The sequence below is a fragment of the Mesoplodon densirostris genome, chromosome 10 (genome assembly GCF_025265405.1).
Source record: "Mesoplodon densirostris isolate mMesDen1 chromosome 10, mMesDen1 primary haplotype, whole genome shotgun sequence".
Taxonomy (NCBI): domain Eukaryota; kingdom Metazoa; phylum Chordata; class Mammalia; order Artiodactyla; family Ziphiidae; genus Mesoplodon; species Mesoplodon densirostris.
The window spans coordinates 56,436,177-56,443,237 of NC_082670.1; the positions used below are offsets into that span (position 1 = coordinate 56,436,177).

The following is a 7,061-nucleotide window of genomic DNA, read 5'->3' on the forward strand; positions in this document are numbered from 1 at the left end:
TAACATCCTATAGACCAATGACAACCCATGAAGCCCAGATTCAAGTGATAGGGAAATAGACACCATCTTTTTAGTGAGAGAAGTTGCAGAGTCATAGGGCAAGGGGTGTGTATTAAGAGAGGGTCAAATAATTGGTACTGTCAAGGCAAACAATATACCGTATCCACAAATTGCCATCTGCTGTTGATTTAGGTTAATTCCTCAACACTGCCAGACTGCCCCCACAAGACTGGGCCAAGAGGAAGCCCTCCTCGAACAGAGAACTGCTGATACTGAGAGTAGCACAGAGTTGATATTTACTGAAATGGTGAATGATGAGGGACATTCATGGGACTCATCCGTCAATCTACTGTTTGGTGGGTGGTCCATGATGGAACGGACCCATCAGATTCTCACTCGGGAATTAGTACTGGAGGTCTAGACAGATGTAACAGAAGAAGACACACCAATTATCAAGACAGAGAGAGAGGGTAGCTAGGAGTAGCTAGGTCTAGTTCTATGCTACTCTATCTAGAAATGTGCATTTTATAGCAAACCTCTTTTTCTTGAAAATACCTAAGTGAATATCTGGGAGTACATTAATTGCCAAAAGTGGGCCAAATTCTCCATCTCCCCTGTATCCATGCCACTTTGCAATGCGATTTTGTCAGTCTTCCAATCAAAGAGTACAGTAGTCTGCCTTTTCCACAGGGAATACGTTCCAAGACCCCCCAGTGGATGCCTGAAGCCACAGATATTACCAAACCTTTTTTTTTATTATTATGTGCTTTTTTCCTGTACATACCTATGATAAAGTTTAGTTTATAAATTAGGCACAGTAAGAGAAAATTCAAATTACTAGCACCCCTACTCTTGCGCTTTGGAGACATTATTAAGTAAAACAAGGGTTGCTTGAACGCAAGCACTGTGATACCAAGACAGTCCATCTGATCACTGAGACAGCTGCTAAGTGACTAACAGGTGGGAGACACTGGACAAAGTGAAGATTCATATTCAGGGCAGGACACCGCAGGACGGTGCCAGATTTCATCACACTACTCAGGACAGCACACTGTTTAAAATATAAGAATTGCTTATTTCTGGATTTTTTTCATTTAATATTTTTGGACCATGGTTAATCACAGGTAACTGAAACCACAGAAAGTGAAACCGTGGATAAAAGGGGTCTACTGTATGTCCATGTCCATACCTTTTGAATCTGGGTTGACGTTGTCACCTCCTTTGACAGTACAATGCTATGGAAGTGATGGTGGGCCAATTCCAAGTCTGGGTCTCAAAGGATGCACAATTCTTTTTCAGATCCTTGCTACCACCACAAAAAGAAGCCTTTTGGGGAATGAGAGAGACCACGTGGAGGAAAACAATCATCACACCCAAAGGTATCCTAAACCCTACAGCAGCAGCTGACCCTCAGTCACAAAAGATCAGCAGAGCTGCTCACCCAACACCCACTTATCACAAACACTGGAGAGGGAGCATAGCCCAGGCCAGAAAAATGTTCTACCTAACCCAAAGGGTCTTTCTTCTTTGGCGTGTCAATATGGTGGATTACATTGATCAATTTTTGAATACTGAACCAGCCTTGCTATTCTCAGGATAAACCCCACTTGGCTGTGATGTATTATTCTTTTCGCATATTGCTGGATTCAATTTGCTAATATTTCACTGAAGATTTTTACATCTGTATCATGAAGGTTATTGTTCTGTTATTGGTTATTTGTTGTTGGTCTTTCCCTTTCTTGTAGTCTCTTTGTTTTATTTTTGTATCAAAGAAATACTAGCGTCATAAAATGAGTTTGTAAGTATTCCCTCCTTGTCTATTTTCTGGAAGAAATTTTGTAGAAATTGTGTTATTTCTTCATTACATGTTTGGCAGAATTCACCAGTAGAGTCTTCTGGACCCTTTTTTTGAAGGTTTCTAAATATGAATTAAATTTCTCTACTAGATACAGCACTAGTCAGATGATCCATTTCTTCTTGAATGAGGTTTGGTAATTATTTTTCTTTCAAGGAATTGGTCCATGCCATCTATGTTATTGAATTTATGTGCTTAGAGCTGTTGATAGTTTTTTCCTTATTATCCTTTTAAAATCTGCAGAGTCTATAGTGATATCCCCTATTTTAGTCCTGATATTGGTAATTTGTGTCTTCTCTCTTCTTTGCCTTCAGAGTATGGCTGTAGGTGTATACATTTTGTTGATCTTTTCAAAGAATCATCTTTTTGTTTCATTGATTTTTCTGTTTTCTATTTCATTGATTTGTGCTTTTATCATTTCTATTTCTTTCTTCCAGCTTGCTTTCTGTTTATTTTACTAGTTGTGTAAGATGGAAGTTTAGATTATGTATTTGAGACTTTTCTTCTTTTTTAATATTTGCATTTAATGCCACAAATTTTTCTCTAAATGCTGCATCCCACCAATTTTGATATATTGTATCTTCATTTTCATTGAATATTCAAAGCATTTTCTGACTTATCTTGAGATTTCTTCTTTGAACCATAGGTTACTTGAAAGTATGTGCTTAATTTCAAAATATTGAGAGATTTTTCCAATATTTTTTGTTACTGATCTCTCGCTTAATTCCAGTAAGGTCAGAGTTCATATTTCGAATAATTTCAATTCTTTTAACTTTGCTAAAAATTGTTTTATGATCCAGGATATGGTCTATCATGGTGAATGCGCCATGTGCACCTAAAATGAATATGTATTCTGTTACTATTTGGTAGAGTTTTTATAAATGTCAATTAGGACAAGCTGGTTGATGGTGTTGTTTAGGTCTTCTGTACCCTCACTGATTTACTGTTTACCTTTTTTTCAATCAGAGAGTGAGCAGTGTTGACGTCTCCAACTATAATTGGAGTTGTCTATTTCTCCTTGCAGTTCTATCAGATTTTGCTTCATTTATCTTTACACTCTGTTGTTAGGCACATACACATCAAGGATTGTTATGTCTTCTTGGAGAATTGACCCCTTTATCATTGTGTAATACCCCTGTTTTCCCTGATAACTTTCTTTGCTCTGAAGTCTGCTTTGTCTGAATTAATACCGTGTTAATGCTTTCTTTAGCATTAACATGGTATAGCTTTCTCCGTCTCTTTATTTTCAATGTATCTGTGTCTTTATATTTATTTATTTATTTATTTTATTATTATTTTTTTCTTTTTGTGGTACACAGGTCTCTCACTGTTGTGGCCTCTCCTGTTGCAGAGCACAGGCTCCGGACGTGCAGGCTCAGCGGCCATGGTTCACGGGCCCAGCCGCTCTGCAGCATGTGGCATCTTCGTGGACCGGGGCATGAACCCGTGTCCCCTGCATCGGCAGGCAGACTCTCAACCACTGCACCACCAGGGAAGCCCTGTGTCTTTATATTTAAAGTGATTTCTTATAGATAACATAGAGTTAACTCTTGTAGATAAAATTGAGTTTGGTCTCTTTTTTTAATCCAGTCTGACAGTCTCTGTCTTTTAATTGGTGTGCTTATTTAGATCATATACATGTAAATTGGTTATTAATATAGTTGGATGTTTCTTCCCTACCATATTGTAACTTTGTTACACATTAATCTGTAGCTTAACTAACTTAATTTGTTACCTGTTGTTGTTTCTTTTTATTTTTCTTTTTTTTGTCTTTCCCTCTTTTTTTGCCTTCACTAGTTTTAACTGAGCATTTTAAATGATTCCATTTTTCTCAACATATTTCTTTTTAAAAATTTTTAGTACTTGCCTTCAATTTTGCAATATACCTTTACAACCAATCTAAGTTCACTTTCAAATAACACTATATTGCTTCAGAGGTAGTGGCAAGTATCTTCCAATGGAGTATTCTCAATCCCTCCCTCCCATCTCTCATAACATTGCTGCCATTCATTTCACTGATCCATAACCATAATCATTCAATAAATTGTTGCTATTATTATTTTGAACAAACTATTATTAGATCAATTAAGAATAAGAACAATAAAAGATTTTATTTTATCTTCATAATCTCTTCTCTAACACTTTCTTTCTTTATGTGGAGCTGAGTTTCTGACCTATATCATTTCCTTCTGTCTAAAGAACTCCTTTTAACATTTCTTACAAGGCAGGTCTACTGACAACCAGTTCCCTCAACTTTTGTTTGTCTGAAAAGTCCTTATTTCTCCTTCACTTTTCAATGATAATTTCACTGGATACAAAATTGTAGGTGGATAGCTTTTCTTTTCTTTCAATACCTTAAATATTTCACTCCACTTTCTTTTACTTGCATTGTTTCTGAATAAAAGTCTGATGTAATTCTTTTTTTTAAATATTTTATTTATTTATTTATTTATTTATTTGGCTGTGCCGGGTCTTAGTTGTGACACTCAGGATCTACACTGCAGCACTCGGGATCTTCATTGCAGCATGCGGGATCACTAATTGCAGCTTGTGGGATCTTTTTTTAGTTGCAACATGCAGGATCTAGTTCCCTGACCGGGGATCGAACCCAGGCCCCCTGCAGTGCGAACGCAGAGTCTTAACCACTGGACCACCAGGTAAGTCCCTGATGTAATTCTTATCCTAGTTTCTCTACAGGCAATGTGGGCTTCTTCCTCTGGCTTCTTTCAAGATTTTCTCTTTGTCTTTAATTTTCTGCAGTTTGAAAATGATATGCTTAGGTAGATTATTTAGTATTTAACCTGGTTAATGTTCTCTAAGCATTTTGTTTGGGTGCTTTCTTAGCATTTCTGTTTCTCTGCTCACATTATCCACCCATTCTTGCATGTTGTCCACTTTTTCCATTAGTGTCCTCAGCATATTTATTGTAGTTATTATATTTCTGGTGTGATAATTCCAAAATTTCTGCTATCTCTTAATATGGTACTGATGTCTTCTCTGAATCTCCAGACTGTTTTTTTGGTGGGTGGGGAGCAGCTTCCTGATTTCTAGGCAACACCATTTTCCTTCTTTTGCTTCTCCAGCCATTCTAAGACTTTTACAACCAATTCTCTGTATTAAATCTCTCTATGTCGGGAATATTTAGAAAGGTTTCTATTTTCCTATTAGACATTGACTAGAATAGATGGAGTAGGGCCCTCATAAGAAGTCTGGGGTGCCATGCATGGGCAGCCAAGAGTTCTCATTAATACAACTGGTGCATAATCTATTCAGAAATATGTGCCTTGGGGAGCAGCAAAGACATAAGGGTGGTCATGTAGTACAAATGAGAAAAGGAGACAAAAATTTTAATTCATAAATTTGCTTGTGTTCTTATCCTGCTCTTAACTGCTGTTTGCCTTGACATGATATACACAGCTGTTAAAATTAAATACGGATCTTGTGCCATCTTTTAAAAATTGTTTTAAATTGATGTTCTTCAATAGATGAATGGATAAATAAACTGTGGTACATCTGTAACATGTAATATTATTCAGCACTAAAAAGAAATGAGCTGTCACACCATGAAGAGACATGAGAGAAATGTAAAAACGTATTACTAAGTGAAAGAAGCCAATCTGAAAAGACAATATACTGTATGATTCCAACTCTGTGACATTCTGGAAAAGACAAAACTCTGGAGACAGTAAAAAGATCAGTGATGGCCAGGGGTTTGGTGGGGAGGAGGGATGGCTAGGCAGAGAACAGAGGATTTTTAGGACAGGGAAATTATTCAGTACAATACTATACTATAGTAGATACATTATACATTTCTCAAAACCTGTAGAACATCCAACACAAAGAGCAAACCTTAATATAAACTACAGTCTTTGGTGGTAATGATGTGTCAGTGCTGGTTCATCACTGTTAACAATTGTACCACTCTTGTGGAGGATATTGATGGTAGGGGAGGTTTTGCCTGTGGTGAAGGCAGAGGGTGTATGGGAATTCTGTGCTTTCCACTCAGTTTTGCTGTGAACCTAAAACTGCTCTTGAAAAAAAATTAAGTGTATATATATATATATATTAAAAAAAAACAATTGTTACACTCAGAAAGATATTGTACAAAAGATACTCAATTTAGGGATAGAGCCATTGGCTTATTAATCCTGTGACAAGAGGAAAACCAGTGTTTTCTCACAAATTTCCTCCTTTCCTGCATTCCCATGAAAACCAAAAAGTTAAAACGTTATTACATCAGAAAGAAAAGCCATTGGTTGCATTATACAGGAAGTAGAACTATTCTTAGGCAGGTTTTGAAATCTTCTGTTCTGTAGAAATTAATCCTTCCACAAACATCACAGAAACTGCAAGCTTAGCTTCATGTTTATACAAAGAGAAGGAGGAAAAGGGTCATAGACCAACATGCACACACCCTCTTGGAATGCACGCTTGCAAACACAATCACATTTGCTTCTTCATGCTAAATCAAGATCACAGGGACATTCAGAAGTGAAATTAAATGAGGGAATGGTAGCAATATGCTTGAATGGTTTATAATCTATCCCAGGCTGGAAAAATACATTACACTCCAAAGGAAGAAATAACAGTACAACTGAATGACAGTATATTTATTTTTTATTGCAAGAAAAATTAATTACTTTAATACCAGGAAACTACATTTGATAATTATTCTTTAAATCAACAAACAAAAACAAAACTTTTTCTTTTTTACAATCTGACCTTTCTCCAACTGTACTTAATCCATGCTTCTGTCGTGGTTAATGGTTATAAGCAACAGAAGCTGGACTCTGATTGAATGAGGAAAAGGAGAATATTCGAAGGATGTCACAAATCCTTTAGAGGGCTGGAGACCCAGGCTTAAGATGAGCTCCCAGAAAGAGTTCCCAAGTCCACACAGCAGAACTAGCCTGATTAGAAAATAGTTACCGCCACCACTGCCAGCGGGCAATAATTATGCAGTTTGAACCACCGAGCCATCCATGCCAGAAATTCTACCTCACAGCCTTAACCTCCAAAGAAAGAGAGCAAGTTCACCATCTGTATTATTTCACTGGTTCTCCAGAGAAACAGAGCCAATAGGAGGTATATACAGTTGACCCTTGAGCAACACAGGTTTGAACTGCATGCGTTCACTTCTATGCAGATTTTTTTTCAGCAAATACATACTACAGTACTACATGATCTGCGGTTGGTTGAATCTGTG

At 37.0% G+C, this 7,061-nt stretch overlaps 1 non-coding gene across 1 annotated transcript; it reads right to left on the reverse strand.

Moving 5' to 3' along the window:
- Positions 1-4,442: 4,442 nt before the first annotated feature.
- On the reverse strand, positions 4,443-4,515 carry TRNAA-CGC (transfer RNA alanine (anticodon CGC)). Its single transcript has one exon. It is a non-coding gene; the product is annotated as a tRNA-Ala (tRNA).
- Positions 4,516-7,061: the final 2,546 nt, after the last annotated feature.